The sequence below is a fragment of the Protopterus annectens genome, chromosome 15.part0 (assembly GCF_019279795.1).
Source record: "Protopterus annectens isolate FY-2018-M chromosome 15.part0, PAN1.0, whole genome shotgun sequence".
NCBI classification, from domain to species: Eukaryota; Metazoa; Chordata; order Ceratodontiformes; family Protopteridae; genus Protopterus; species Protopterus annectens.
The window spans coordinates 806,443,724-806,458,950 of NC_056749.1; positions in this window are offsets into that span (position 1 = coordinate 806,443,724).

Below are 15,227 nucleotides of genomic sequence, written 5' to 3' on the forward strand. Positions count from 1 at the left end.
AAAGATATTGCCATGAGCTTTGTACTTCCATTTATCCTTCTTTGTATATGTTACCCAGCATCAGACATTCGGCAAATGCAGAGGGGGAAGAACAATGATATATAAGGAACATGAGAAATCATCAGGGTGAGATGGAGGCAAGGGGCAAGATAAATCATCAGAGTGAGATGGAAATAAGGGGCAAGATAAATCATCAGGGTGAGATGGAGACAAGGGGAAAGAGAAATCATCAGGATGAGATGGAGACAAGGGGTAAGATAAATCATCAGGGTGAGATGGAGACAAGGGGCAAGAGAAATCATCAGGGTGAGATGGAGACAAGGGGCAAGTTAAATCATCAGGGTGAGATGGAGACAAGGGGCAAGAGAAATCATAATGGTGAGATGGAGATAAGGGGCAAGAGAAATCATAATGGTGAGATGGAGACATGGGGCAGGAGAAATCATCAGGGTGAGATGGAAACAAGGAACAAGAGAAATCAGGGTGAGATGGAGACAAGGGACAAGAGAAATCATCAGGTGAGATGGAGACAAGGGGCAAGAGAAATCATCAGGGTGAGATGGAGACAAGGGGCAAGAGAAATCATCAGGTGAGATGGAGACAAGGGGCAAGATAAATCAGCAGGGTGAGATGGAGACAAGGGGCAAGAGAAATCAGGGTGAGATGGAGACAAGGGACAAGAGAAATCATCAGGTGAGATGGAGACAAAGGGCAAGAGAAATCATTAGGGTGAGATGGAGACAAGGGGCAAGAGAAATCATCAGGTGAGATGGAGACAAGGGGCAAGAGAAATCATCAGGGTGAGATGGAGACAAGGGGTAAGAGAAATCATCAGGGTGAGATGCAGACAAGGGGCAAGAGAAATCATCAGGTGAGATGAAGACAAGGGGCAAGAGAAATCATCAGGGTGAGATGGAGACAAGGGGCAAGAGAAATCATCAGGTGAGATGGAGACAAGGGGCAAGAGAAATCATAATGGTGAGATGGAGGCAAGGGGCAAGAGAAATCATCAGGGTGAGATGGAGACAGGAACAAAGTAGGTTATCAATGAAGAAGGATGATGGCGACTCACAGCAATATGTAACCAACAAGTCCACATAAATTATTGCACCAAAACACTCAGTAACACTTAGATAATGGCTGGATTAGAACCCCTGAAATCATGCAAAAACCCTTCTATCCATTTGAGCATTATCTCATCACAGCACAAAGGAATCAATACTTCACAGCATTGACATAACACTATTAAAGTACACCAAAAACTCCTTGAAGACGGATGGGGGAACAGGGAGATTAAGAGACAGATGTAAGGAGGAACAGTGACAATATGTTTTGTGGGACATGTAAGAACATCTGCATGGTGTTTAGTCTTACTTATGAAATCCTCATTAATCTGTCATGCTCTGTACAATAAACGGATCCCTATAGGTAAAAATAAAGGATGGGGAAAGTGCAATAAACATAAATACAGAAGCAGGATAAGGCTGGCTTACTAAGTCTCCCTGTTTGTGATGTATATGAAAATTATGTCTTGCTACACTGTTCCAATGTCATGCTAAGGGGATGTGTTACATGGAGAGAAATACAGATGTTTGCAAGTAAATATATGACAGGAATATGAATGGCCATGAAGTAACAAAGTGACATATAGCTGTAATCAAACTCATGACACTCTGCCAAAACATCAGACTATAAACAAAGTAATTATCTTGGCATGCCACTTAACTTCTAGAATAAATCCATCAGTCTAAGGAATATTTTATTAACTGTTCCACAGTAGATTTAAGCACAACATTTATCATACCCCTGCAGATTATATTAAAACCTTTGGCTTTTGCAATAACAGCATTCACTATCACTTAGCATTTCTATGTTATACCAAACTATCTGAAAATGCAGAGGGCGTAAAAGTGAAGGCTTTTCCCTGGGCCATTTATGGCCATGTGTGTTGTTGTGATGAAAATGCACCTGACAAGCAGATGAAAGAACACAGGGAAAATAATACAGGAATTTGGAGGAAGGATGTGGAAGAGCACCAGAGCTTTCCACTTCTTCTCAATGTCAATGTACAATTGTGCACACAATTTCATGATTTTGAAGAGTCAACACACCAGTGATGGGTGAGAACAGCAGAATAAATGTTGTATGGAGATAACTGGACCAAATTAATGGTGTCAAGATGACACATAGGTGAAGTGGATAGCTATTTATGAGGTATAATTCTTTTGTGGGACAGACACCAATTATTTGGGGGGGAGGAATGTTGGGAAAGGTGCTTAAGAATTAGAGGGAATACCTCTCAACTGTCAGGATTTTCACAAAATGTCCAGATTTTCCCTCATACTTTCGGCCTGTTTCTCATAAAATTGTGCTTTTCTCGCAAATCACAGGCAAATCATTGAGGACTGAAGTCAGAAAATAATAGCAGATATTTGAGTTTCAGACTTCATATCCTTCAGTAAATTCATGCTAATGCAAACCCTGTTAATCTATCAACTTTTTAAGTTTGTAAGAGCAATATTTAAAAAGTGTCCCTATTTTTGGGTCTTTGTTCCCCCATTATTTATGGTTTTGTCCAGATTTCTTGCTCTAAGAAGATGAGAGGTATAAGAGGGTCAGGTAGGTAGGGTAGTTTAGGAAGCATCCACAGACATACAGGACATAAAGACAGACCATGATGGTGATGCAGACAAAAGGTTGGAGTGCACCATGATTGGGGTTTGGTAGAGGACATCTGATTGCACCCACACACAGCTTCAGAACAGTGAGAATCTAGTCTTCACCCTCAGAACTGTCATCACTGTCTCCTGCAGCAACACCCTGGGTCAGTGCTGGATATGGCATCATCTTTGTAATGCGACGTAGGACCTTTTCAACCCTGTCAATACATGCATTGAGGTTCCTCTCCATGATATCCTTCACCTTGCCTGTCAGCTCCTGCTAGGAGATAAGATCAGCACCTTTATTGCTACTCTTCCCAGTGTACCAGCAGCTGGGCAGAGTGACCTGACACACACGGAGTAGGTAGGGCAGGGGATGCTGAGGCAACACAAATAGGTTATGACCCTAAAGTGCTGGGAGCCTGTATTGCCATCTGTGTAGGTATGGAGGGCTGAGTCTCAGTGGTCATTATGCCTCTCTATGCTGTTGATGATGATGCAGCAAGTTGTGCAAACCGCAGGTCATTAATAAATTATACCCCTCCAAAAAATAGAGAAAACGGCTGAGAGGAGACAATAAAGAGATAATTAGATACATACATAGTACTATATATTTTAAACAAACTTGTTTGGCAGTACATAAACAATTATGATAGTTTACTGATGCACACCTTTGCAACATTCATTTATTTAACATTTGTTAACCGGGAAAGTCCAACTTGGAACAAAGCCAATTTTCAGCGGAGGCCAGGAGAGAAACACTCCAGATGCATGAGTTTAAAAGTGGGAGGAAACCTACACAAACACAGGGAGGACATGCAAACTCTGCGCAAAACGCACCCCAGCTGAGAATCAAACTGGAGAACCTTTTGCTGTGAGTTGACAATGCTACCGCTCCACCACTGCGTCATCCTATATGAGGTACATTCATACATGATGGAAAGGTATTTGTGCGTCATTAAATAAACAAATGTCACTGCTCTGATATAAGAAATATCTGCCTTTATTTCACAATGATAGTATGGAATTATGCATTCTAAATTAAATGTTACAATTACCACACTCTAATTCTTTTTGACAGACAGGTGTTAAGATCTTATAAATAATTATCAAAAAAATGTTGCTTCTGGGTATTGAACCCATACACAGGAAAACTGGTAAGTTAATTGGCTAATGTAAGCAATAAGAGTTATTGTGGAAGACATGCATGCTCGAGATGCCAGTGCTTGAAGGAATAAAAAATAACATTATGACTTGAATCATTACATGAAGTATACTTACTCTGTGCCTCTCTGAGGTTATTTATTCTCTCCTGGTACAATTCATAGTTTGCAGGTATCGCCTCTGCAGCTGTACAGCACAAAAATGAAAATAAAATAAAATAAATATATGAAAGCATAATGAGAAACTGCATTGCCTGGCTAGATAACTACTACTAGATCATTGACAGGATCTGGTTCAGTATACTTATACAACTGGGGTGAGCTTCCAGTCTAAAATTAATCACCCATTGGCACAGAAGGTTCTACCTGTGATTTTTAAGGTCATTATAGTGGTGACAACATTGCTCTCCATTGTGTGGAATGCCAGTTACATTGGAGGCAGCCTTGCCTAATCTATTCCAGTCCGCAGCCTAATACTGACACCCAGTATAATTCCCCCTCTTCAGCTGCTTGTGGCTGCAGTGCGTCAGGAGGAGTGCCACAAATATTCTGGACTCCTCAAGACCCTAACTTTGTACTCTAAATTTAGCACCATTCTTTCCCTCACCAACCATGTCTGTAAAAGTCAAGGAAGCAAAATATGTTTGAATTGATACCTATTTCAGATCTTGTGTGTTACTGGTATTGCACAAAAATGCACACTCTTGCCAACTGCATTTAGACAATTGAAAGTAGACAGACCCCTTGGCCAACACATTGGCACTACTTACAGCAGATAGCAGTAAAGGTGTGAAACATGGCATTGAGCTGTGCCACATGTGATGCTCCACCCATTATCACAAGTTCCACTGTTCAACAAAGGACTGCTTCATTTCATGGCTTTTGAGGGTTGCACTTTGGAGGGTGAAAGATGCTGAACACTGACATAGCGTCATGCCGGGGTTTACCCAATGTTAATATATCATTGTTCATAGGTTCATTGGAGATTACTAGGCTAATGGCTTAAGAGCCTTTACAAGCCTAGCCAATATATCCCAGTTTTACCCAATATATGTCCCAGAGGAGCAAGAGGATGGCATGGGTTTGTGCCTATGTCTTGAGTATCTAACAACAGATTGCCCCTGTCCATAAGGGAAATAGGCGCTACCCCAGGTGTGAATTTGTGATTCCCCATCCATGGATCCAAACTGCATTTGAAGAGCACAAGGGAAGGACTTTGCTTAATATAAATAGGAAGCATGTTTTAAAGAAGGGGCAATCTCTGGTACACATATCTGTCTCTCTATTATGTTTTGTATGAGTCACTGACTAAATTTAGATCCTCAGATTAGGTGACTCTCATGATGTTTGACTTGCAGAAGAGAAGTAGCTCCATTAGAGCTTGATTTGTGAGTGCCTTGTAAATTAGGCATAGGTCACCCCTTAATAGTCGGTTGGAGACACATTAAAGGGATAAGGCTTTTAGTGTATCTGCATAAGACATGTTGTTTACACCCTGTATTTTCTTTGTGAAGGACATCTGAGGTCACTCCAGCTGTTGTAAGTGCCTAGCCAAGTACATGGTAAATAGGGCATTGTCCTCTGCTGTTGGTCTAATGAGGACTGAGGACAGCAGGACTATAGTTTCCTTGGGTCTGGATGCCATACCTTTACTTATAAGTTATGTCACATAGAAGGATGTCCTCACCATGGATGTCCTCACTATTGTAGATGCATGGCAGTCAAGTTCAGGCTACTGTCTATCTCCGTACCTTGATGTCTCTCCGATGAATCTACTCTTAGGGATGTGTTATTGATCTTGTAATTTGCAAGGGTATTTGGCTACCAGAAGGGTATGATAATGCATTTTTTTCACATAATGCATTTTTTCGCATTCAGTTTTAGGCCATGGTTCTGGCACCAATCATTTGTCTGATCAAGACCCTCCTGAAGGACATATACTTTGTTAGTGAATTCAGTGATTGCCCCCAGCTTACAGTCATTGGCAAACTTTGTTTTCCAGAGGCCTTCCACATTAGCCTTGACTTCAGAGAAGTATATTCAGAACAGGATTGGTCCCAGCACTGATCTCTGGGCACTACACTAATAGCTAACCTCTTGCTGGATCTGGAGTCAGCCACTTTAAGCACATGTGTCCTGTCTATGAGACAATTGGCTATCCATCTGGTGGTGTAGGGATTTATTTTTTTTTAAGTTTATTTATAATACCTGAATGGGTAATTGTGTCAAATGCCTTAGCTGGGTTGAGGTAGGTGTGAATCAGCTGGGAATCTAGCCCATGGGATTAAGTAGGCAAAAATTGCAGCTGAATGTATTACCTGACAATGTCACAGGAGAACTATCATTCCAGCATGGAATTCTGGCATTTAGTTATTTCCGAATGAATGGTGATACACTTCAGAGAGGCCTGTATGTGTGCGGTTGTAAATATGTCTTAGGAGGCATTCTTGTGTAAAATTCATTCTTTCTGCAAGTACATATGTTTCAGATGGATGGAGATGAATCTGATAATTAATATCAGTCAGTTTATGTTACATATATACTTCACAAGACATAAAGGCCCTTTAACAAATAGTTGGGATATTGATGAGTCATGACCATTACAACAAATGCATTTTGTCCATCAGACATACTCAAGTAATTTCTATATGAAATACTTTCATTCAAATGTCTAGGGAAGTGGACACACATTAGGTTGTGTTTATCTGTAAAAAATAATCATAGATGCTAATTAGCACAGTTTCATTATGCAAGGCTTACCGATACATTGATTGCAAGAAACAGGTTTAACATTAACAATTTTCTTTAATGTTACAGTCCTATTCAAAAAGTTTTGAGAAATGGGCTTCTTATATGCTTTTTAAAATGTATGTTGTATGTGGATTCAAAGCCTTAATAGGCTGTATTATTTATCTAAAGTCAGTGCTTTTCCACCTTGTGTCACAAAAACAACTTTAGGATATGATGCAAAGTGGTGGAATCATTTTTCATTGGGCATTACCTGTAAATTAACACCCTGATGGAGAACATTTTTTCTCCAGTCAAGGTGCTGATGTGCAGGTCACCCCTTCGCTAAGTTACGATACTCCACCCCTTCCCTAAGTTATGATACTCCACCCCTTCCCTAAGTTAGGATACTCCACCCCTTCCCTAAGTTTTGATACTCCACCCCTTCCCTAAGTTACGATACTCTACACCTTCCCTAAGTTAGGATACTCCACCCCTTCCCTAAGTTATGATACTCCACCCCTTCCCTAAGTTACGATACTCTACACCTTCCCTAAGTTATGATACTCCACCCCTTCCCTAAGTTATGATACTCTACACCGTCCCTAAATTACGATACTCTACACCTTCCCTAAGTTACAATACTCCACCCCTTCCCTAAGTTATGATACTCCACCCCTTCCATAAGTTATGATACTCTACACATTCCCTAAGTTAGGATACTCCACCCCTTCCCTAAGTTAGGATACTCCACCCCTTCCCTAAGTTACGATACTTCACCCCTTCCCTAAGTTATGATACTCTACACCTTCCCTAAGTTAGGATACTCCACCCCTTCCCTAAGTTAGGATACTCCACCCCTTCCCTAAGTTAGGATACTCTACACCTTCCCTAAGTTAGGATACTCCACCCCTTCCCTAAGTTACGATACTCCACCCCTTCCCTAAGTTATGATACTCTACACCTTCCCTAAGTTACGATACTCCACCCCTTCCCTAAGTTACAATACTCTACACCTTCCCTAAGTTACGATACTCCACCCCTTCCCTAAGTTACGATACTCCACCCCTTCCCTAAGTTATGATACTCCACATGAAGTGCAAATAAAAATGTGATAAGAGGGCTGACCTGACATGCTCCTCTCATAGGAAATAATGAATATACTAACACTCAGTAGTTATACCCTACCACATAGGAACAGTATATAACACGTGAAACACCTTCAACAATTCCCATGTAATAACAAAACAAAGTAATACTGCCTGATACACAATAAGGTGTTAAATGCATTGCTTACAATCAGTAAATAAGAATACCATCTATCAATGGGTTAAGTTATTCATCTGGTTAACACTATACTGATGTCATGTGGAGTAACTCAGAAATGTGTAGTGATGATTTGTTCCAGTTTTCACACTGAAATCCAGACAAATATTTTAGTCTGAGATGGTAGTAGTGAACTTTTGAAAGTGTTTGAGACCAATTACAAAGAATACTCATGTCTTTATACCCCTCAACTTTTCAACAGCTAGTTCCCCTAAATCAAATTTCAAGTGTTTATAAATGCTGATAGCAGATATCACTTTACTGTGGGACTCTTCCAGATCTAAGAGAATCTATTCATTAACACTAGTCTCTCAAACTGATAGCTTTGTCAAGTTTAACAAGCTGTTTTCACCTGCGTAGTTTGCTCCATCTTACTGCCTCACCTGCTGTTTTCCTTAATAATAATTTGAAACTCTTCCACTTTGATGTTGCAAAAGTGTCAAGCTCCTTGAGTTTTACCCAAAATTGAGTTATCCATGATTACAAAAAAAAAATGGCATTCCTTTTAATTTAATGGGGTGTGGGGAGGTGAAGTCTGTAACCTAGCTGCCTATCACAATCTCATATTCTTTGGATAGTAAATTGAATTGGTTTATAATCAGAATGTGCTACTGAAATAATATTGGCCTTCTCACTGGGTATAAGAATAGGTGAACTGACAAGGAAATAGTCCATATACTAAAAATCCCAGTTGATGGAGCAAAGGACATGAAGTCCCTTTCTAAGAGTGCTTACATCAACAAGAGAAAATCCTTACTGTAATTCTATTAGCTTAGCTTTATGTCTAATTAAAGTTGTGATGATCAAGTAGAAATATTACACAGATTAGTGTCCATGGCAGCAATGAAAATCCTGGCCAAATATCACTGGATAATGCCTCCCTCCCATCCCAACTAGATTGCCTCTATAATCTTCAAATATTGAACATCCTCATCATTTGTTTATAACAGATTCCCATTAAAACGATCCAAAGCATATACCTCTTAGCTGTGCTTGTCTCCCTGTTTTATAAGAGGCATTTTCTAATGAAGACCAAACTAAATTAGCATTAAAATGTATCATCACCCTGCCCCTGGATGTAGTTGATTAGGAATGAATGCACCAGCTGTTCCAACATAGAATGCACCTTGTTAACATTCTTTTTTAACTTGGTTTCCACAAAACAGGCTATATGGACCTTTAACTCCTTATGATATAAAAAAATAAGACCTCCAAAATCACCAAATGGCAACACTGCTCCACATCAATTTCAAAAACACACAGCAAAAGCAAAAATAAACATCTCACATAAGCCTGCACCCAATGGTCTCCCAGGAACAAAACCGATAAAGCACACATGTGCTTTACCTAATACTCTTTGTATTGAGGACTGCTTTGTATGATGCAAAGATGTTCCACTCACCAGGTTAGATAAGGAGAAGATAAAAGTTTGTTGCCTTTCTGGTGTTTTAGATATATTACATACATATATATGTATATGGGAATGAGTACTTTATGTTTTATGTTCCTTGTTTACATTGTTTTAAATATTCATATTTATAAAATCGATTAGTGGATGTTTCAGTAAGAGTATTATGAGTTAATAATTGTACATTGGGTATTATGTAGACTGACCAATGAGGAGCGGGAAGTGACTATTCAAATGTGAATGGGAATCATAAGACAGATTCTGATGAAGTTTCCGATTTTGGAAATGAAAGTGCTTAATCTGGTGTAATTGTCTTTTGGAGTGAATAAATGATGTTTTCGTGTATATTTCGAAGTGGAAGTGTTTTGTGTACTATGTAATCATAACAACAGTTCAGGCGGAGCCTGAATGACCAAATGTTAGCAGCATCCTTTTTAAGCTCCACAAAACTATATTAAAATTTGGTAAAATATTAATTCTATTCTAACAAAAACAAAAAATGTTGTTAATAGTCTTCTAAACTATTAATATTCCAACTTTGAAGTGGATTCATCAAGATTTTCCTATCAAAATATCCTGGAGATTATTTCAACTGTGTAAAAATGAACAACTCAAAGAATTTCCATTCTGAGTCCTCACTGAAAAAGGAAATTTGGTTGATGTCAACTACTATTCATGAGTATCTCGAAAAATGGACAGATTTACAGACAACTTAGAAAACCTCAAAGAAAATTGCCAAAAACAAGCTGATGTCCTTAAGGAAATATTACAACAACAGCAAACTAAAATAGTGAACATTGAAACTTCACTCACTGACATAGTTGGGAGATTCAAAGGAAGAAGAAAGCCAGTGCAAATTTCTCTTACAGCTAAACAACTGATCAATCAACAAAATAGATGACCTGGAGAACAGAGAAAGAAGAACAAACATAAGAATTTTGGTCTCCCTGAAAAGTCAGAAGGTGAGGACCTTATTTTATTCTTAAATTCTTAGTTTCCTGAAATACTGGACTTAAAGGAAGGTCTATCTAATGGAATAGAGAGAGCACATAGAGCCACTGGGAAAATAATTCCTTCCTCACCTTCTGCACCTCCTAGATCTATAGTAGTTAAATTTCTATCTTATCTGGATAAGGACCTTATACTTAAGTCAGCTTGGAGAAAAAGTCACATAAACTACAAGCAAAGTCAAATTAGATTTGATAATGACTATTCTTCAAGAGTACTAGCACTAAGAAAGAAAACCTGGCCATTAGTGAGACTTCTTAAACAAAATAAAATAAAAGCTCAACTTGCTTATCCAGCAATAATCAGAATTTTCCATTCAAATGTCATGAGAACCTTCAACAATCTTGAGGAAGTAACTTCATTCATCAAAAGCAATAATATAATTACTATTCCAGAAAAAAGTGGACTGGATAACATCTTCCACCTTGAAAAGATCTTCTGAAAAAAATAACTGGTCAGATGTGAAGAAGAAGAAACAAAAATCTGAACTTAAAAATACTGATGTTTCTAAATCTCTCAATGCATCAACTAAAGCATAAGTCTTTTAATAAACTAATAAAAAGGATGTATATTTACTTATTTCTTTTCACACTGAATGCATAAATCTGTTTTATTTGCTCTTACACATGCATTATATATGTTGTTTATTGTTAGCCTTAATAATACTGTCTTAATACCATTAGTTTTATTTAGTAGTCTATTAGAGTGTCAGTAGTTGTTAATATATAATTGTTTTCTCTTTTCTCTCAAACTACTATTCGTACAGTTATTCATGGGTCTTCTTATTTATTTAATATTTTAAAACTTGATGGGTTATGTATTGGGTTTGTGGATGTTATGCATCTCTGAGGGGATTTCTCAAGAGATATTGTGGGGTGGAGTTTAGTTCATGTGTCCTGTTAAATAGCATCTATCTATCTTCATTTAATTTAAAAAGGGGTAAACTGTTCTCTGTTACTAACGGTTATCACAGTAAACTGTTCCTTTGACAATTTTTCTATTACAAGTGTCGGCGTGCATGCTGAAAGCTCCCTGTTACCTCGTAGTATCGGCATGTATTTCCTTACTTGTGTTTACTAGTAAGCCCCTCTCAGTTCCACACAACATCACACAGCTTCATCTACAGTACCTCACAAGATATTCATTATTAGTTTGTAAAAAGCATTATCTTTTAATTAAAATGAATCTAGGCTGGTCTCTTATCATTGGTTGTGTTTAGAGGACTTGTGGTTGATCATGTGCATGCAAATTGTTCTTGTTGGTCTGATATGCTTGTAATTAAACTAAACACGTTTTATACGTTGATTCTTGCTGTGCGGTTATGGTTATTACTGCGCAGCGTACACAATGCAGCGTCTTTTGTGCGCTTCTTTCCTTCCTTGTTTGCAACTCCCTTTGTGAACAGGAAGAAAATAGAAATTTAAGAAGTAATGAAGAGCTTATCTGGACTGATAGGAGCCCCAACTCCTCTTAAGCTGTAATAATTTTAGTTTTACTAGACAACACCATGATGTCATTTTAGTCCTTTTTTTTCTAAGATTGTCTTTTGTCAGTATGAACCGAGGCTCGTTCAAGTCAGGGGCTATGCAGATTCAATGACTGCCCACCTAGAATGGATTTTATGATGGTTGAAAATTCATACAGTGTCTTCATTTGCTTACAGTGGTAGTTTTCCTTTGATAGCATTAATTGTTGCAGCAGTGTATCTTCACATTTCTTCTCTCTGTCACACTCTTGTTTATAGGGCTTGAGTCTTTACAGGGCTTTGAAGTGATGCACTATGTAGCAGGAAATGTAGATGGAAAAACAGCTGCCTGTTGGGTGTCAGGATCTGCCACATAATGCACGCACTCAGGTCACTCCACAACAAGTACAAATATGACTCTGTCATTGTCCATGTTTGTGTGAATGACCTGAGACGTACCTCCCTGGACTACATGAAAAGAGACATGGAAGGGCTCTCCAATCTTGTAGCCCAGGCAGGTATGACCCTAGCCCTGAGTAGCATCCTACCATCACCCAGAATGATACCACAGTACAAGGACAAAATGATTAACTTCAACAATTGGCTGAGCTTCTGGTGTCATTTTAAAGGAATCCAGTATCTGTCTGCCTGGGATGACATGATCGACAGACCACGATGCTTTGCCAGAGATGGCCTGCACCTATTGCCCTAGGGATTCCGGATACTGGCAAAGGCTCTTGCCACCCCTATAGTGCCTTTTTTAGGCAAGGTTCAAATGACAAATTCACCACCGTAACAGGTACAAACAAGCAAAATCTGAGGGTAATGCTACTCTAATGCTACTAGAAGTCTAAACCTCAAAATGCACTCACTCGAGGCACTCCTTAAAATGGAGAACATCGACATCTGTACAGTGACAGAGACCTGGTTCACAGCTCCAGAGAGCACCCTTGCATTACCAGGCTATAATTCATACCACATCTTTTGGCCACCTAACCTGGACTGAAACACTAAAAGCGGAGGCGTGTCCATATTCATTAAGGATATCCACACCTCCAAGCTAGTTGATCAGCATAATGCATCCAAGATTATCCAAGTGCAACTAATTCTGGGCAAGACCGCAATCCAAATTGTAGCTTGTTACACACCCCCCACCATGCCCCAGGATTCCCAATCCTCTTTTCTTGATACACTGGAAAATATTAGGGTACAACCCAACACCCTAATAATGGGTGATTTCAACTACCCCACCATTAGCTGGGAAAACTACTCATGTACCCACTCTTTTGCTCAATGTTTTCTTGACTTCATAAATTCCAACGCTTTGGATCAACTTATCCACACCCCCACCACAGACAGCAATATCCTAGACCTGATCATTATCAACATGGGCAACTGGTGTTCCACACCAGAGGCCAATTCCTCGTTGGTCAATCCAACCACAAGCTAATCACCCTAGACATCCACATCCCTCCCCCACCCCCATTAGGGAAACAACCATAAAAAATTTCTCCAAAGCCAAATTTACACTTCTTAAGACAGAAGTGGCAAACTTCATGACACCCATGCAGATGGGCAATAGAGGTATGACTGCTGAATCCCACACAAATACACTTTATAAGCACTTACACGAGTGCATGGATCGTGGTATCCCTAACAGAACCAAGATGCTATCCTCCAAAAAAAGGAAGCCAATCTGGTGGTCTTTTGCCATAAACAAACTCTACAACAGAAGAAAGAAACTGTTGCAAAAAAGAGTAAAACCCCATGATTGGAGGAATTCCCTGGTCAGCCTCAGTAAGAAGCTGAGATCCTTCATAAAATCCTCCAAAGCTAGTTATGAAAACAAAATCACCACTGATTCTGAAGACAACCACAAAGCATTCTATAGCTATGTCAAGAATCTCAATGGCAACACTCAGATCTGCTCTGACTTACAGCACAATGGCACTAAATATACAGAACCAACTGATATTGCCAACATCCTGGCAGATAGGTTCAGTGCTAACTTTACCCCCCACCCCCTAAAGGGCCCATCTCTATACCGGAAGAATGCAAAGTTCCTGTAATCACGGCCTCACAGGTAAAAACCTCACTCTCCAAAGCCAAGAACACAGCATCCATGGGACCTGACAACATCTCAGGCTGCATTCTGCATGAACTACAGAATGAACTGGCACCTCACCTAAGTACCGTGTTCAATCATAGCCTCACCTCAGGCTTTGTGCCCATTGAATGGCACACTGTGATGGTTATCCCACTCCACAAAGGGGCAGCCATGACAGATCCCGGGAACTTCCTCCCCATTAGCCTGACAAGCCTGGTCTGCAAGGCCATAGAATGTATCATCATAGAAGTCATAAACAAAGTTATTGGTAATCTCCAAACTCTGGACCCCACACAGTTCACCATCCCCCACTCTGGAATTATAGATAAACTCACTAAACTAGGTATAAATCCCTATGTCACAAGATGGGTTGCCAACTGGCTTACTGACAGAACCAAAACTGTGAAAGTAGCAGACTCCAAATCCGACTTCAGACCAGTGACAAGTGGAGTACTACAGGGTTCAGTCCTGGGTCCTCTCCTGTTTGGTATCTACTTCTCTGAAGTACAGGCTAACACAGAAGGTCTTTGGCTAATGAAGTTTGCAGATGACTGCAAACTAGGAGCCATAATCAAAACTCCAAAAGATGTGGACATCCTACAAAAGGGCCTTGCTGAGACAGATGCCTGGTGTCAAAGCCATGGCATCAAGCTCAATGACAAAAAGTGCATTGTCATCCCTTTTGGTAAAAACTCTGTACCCATGAACTACCACATAGGCAGTAGTCTACTTAACACTGAAAGTGTGATAAGTGACCTTGGGACACAGGTGGACAGTAGTCTATCCTTTGATAATCACACCACCACAGTGGTCAGGAAATCCTTCTACATGGCACACCTCATCACAAAAGGTTTCTCATCCAGAAAAAAAGAGGTCATTGTTCCCCTCTACTCATCACTCATTAGACCCATTATAGAGTACAACACCCCTTTTGGTGTGTACTTCACAAGACATCTACAACAACTGGAAAGGCCACAGAAATACCTCATAAAGAGGAATACTGGCCTCAAACAGATGCCCTAAGCAGACCGTCTCAAAAAAGTCCAGCTTTACTCCGTCACATATCCTCTACTCAGAGGTAATCTCTGCCTAACATACAAAGCTATGTCAAACCCAGAGGTGTTGGACATGCTCCACTTAAAAAAATCCCAATCCCTCTGAGCTACACACTCTAGGGACCTAAACCTTGTCACCACAATAAACAGAACATGCTGGAGGGATAGATTCCTGTTCCAGAGACGTCCCATACTCTGTAACAGACTACCTATCTATGTCAAACAGAGCTCCTCATTAGCACTCTTCAAGAAAAATCTTGATGATTGGATAGGAAATAGTAAATTCACCCCTGGGATCACCTCTGTGG